Source organism: Piliocolobus tephrosceles, unplaced genomic scaffold (genome assembly GCF_002776525.5).
Source record: "Piliocolobus tephrosceles isolate RC106 unplaced genomic scaffold, ASM277652v3 unscaffolded_37638, whole genome shotgun sequence".
Taxonomy (NCBI): Eukaryota; Metazoa; Chordata; class Mammalia; order Primates; family Cercopithecidae; genus Piliocolobus; species Piliocolobus tephrosceles.
In genome coordinates, this window is record NW_022321685.1 from 1 (window position 1) to 1,792 (window position 1,792).

The 1,792-nt window shown below is 50.9% G+C and overlaps 1 pseudogene across 1 annotated transcript; it reads left to right on the top strand.

Annotated features, from left to right (window-relative positions):
* Positions 1–385: 385 nt before the first annotated feature.
* Positions 386–1,058, top strand: LOC111532983 (annotated as a pseudogene). The gene has a single exon (XR_002728708.1). The product of XR_002728708.1 is annotated as a 40S ribosomal protein S9-like (transcript).
* Positions 1,059–1,792: the final 734 nt, after the last annotated feature.

The window sequence follows — 1,792 nt, forward strand, 5'->3', positions numbered from 1 at the left end:
TTTGTAGGGACATGGATGCAGCTGGAAACCATCATTCTTAGCAAACTATCGCAAGAACAGAAAACCAAACACTGCATGTTCTCACTCATAGGTGGGAACTGAACAATGAGATCACTTGGGCTCGGGAAGGGGAACATCACACATCGGGGCCTATCATGGGGAGCGGGGAGGGATGGCATTGGGAGTTATACCTGATATAAATGATGAATTGATGGGTGCTGACAAGTTGATGGGTGCAGCACACCAACATGGCACAAGTATACATATGTAACAAACCTGCACGTTATGCACATGTACCCTAGAACTTAAAGTAGAATAAAAACATAAAAATAAATAAAAAAATAAAAAAAATACACTTAAAAAAATAAATAAATAAAAATCACAGGAACCTCTTTCTCAGTGGCCGGGTCTTGCGCCTGGGCGCAGACGGGTAAGCGGAGCCAACACGCCGGTGGCCCGGAGCTGGGTTTGTCGCAAAACTTACGTGACCCCGCGGAGACCCTTTGAGAAATCTCGTCTCGACCAAGAGCTGAAGCTGATCGGCGAGTGTGGGCCCCGGAACAAGCGTGAGGTCTGGAGGGTCAGATTTACCCTGGCCACCATCCGCAAGGCCGCCCGGGAACTGCTGACGCTTGATGAGAAGGACCCACGGCGGGTCCGCGTGGGGGCGCTGGATGAGGGCAAGATGAAGCCGGATCACATCCTGGGCCTGAAGATGGAGGATTTCTTAGAGAGACGTCTGCAGGCCCAAGTCTTCAAGCTGGGCTTGGCCAAGTCCATCCACCAGGCTCGCGTGCTGATCCGCCAGCGCCACCTCAGGGTCCGCAAGCAGGTGGTGAATATCCTTCATTGTCCGCCTGGGCTTCTCCCTGCGCTCTCCCTAGGGGGTGGTCGCCCGGGCCGCGGGAAGAGGAAGAACGCCAAGCAGGGCCAGGGTGGGGCCGGGGCTGGAGACGACGAGGAGGAGGATTAAGCCCACCTTTCTCTCCTGGGCTGCTGGATTGTCTAGTTTTCCTGCCAAATAAACAGGATCAGCGCTTAAAAAAAAAAAAAAAAAATCACAGGAACCATTGAGGGTGAGGCTGCTGGATTTCAGAAAGGCTGTTAATTGCTTACACCTTGACCTACCCTGGCTATAATGCACCGTGCAGCAATGAGCTCCTGACTCTAGCTGGGCCAATCTGACTTGCTAATGGCAACTTAGAATTGAGGCCAAGAAACACGGGGCCTTGTCTGGTAGGGGCTAGAATTGTGAAGTGATGTAAGGCTAGGCCAGATGGTCACGCCTGGTGAAGCTCAGAAAGAGAGAATGAAGGAGAACCTCAGAGGAGCAGAGATGAGAGACGCCCAAAAAACAAACAGCAGTTATGGGTCCTGACTCCCACTCCAGCTCCCATCTTTTTGTGGTCTATACAAAACCCAGCATCTACAAAAGCGCTTCTTTCTTTTCTCTGGTTGACTTGAACTAATTGAGTGGGTTGCTTTTGCAACCAAGAAGTCTTCACTAAGACCCTCCCCTTCTCCACAGAGCTGAGAGATGAACCAGGCAGCTGCGCACAGTTGGAAGGTCAGGGAGAGGGTTGCCAAGAACTTCAAGATATTATTTCCTTCTCTGTAGGAGATGGTGCTTGTCGGTCTGTGATTTTCTGTGAATCAGGTCTCACAATCACAGATATGCCTCTCTGCCCCCACCTCCCCACTGCAGATAAACATAGCAACCGTTGCCAACCTTCACCTTCACTGAACTTCATTTCCTCTCTTGCACTTGAGCCTAGAGGAGACAGAAACAAGC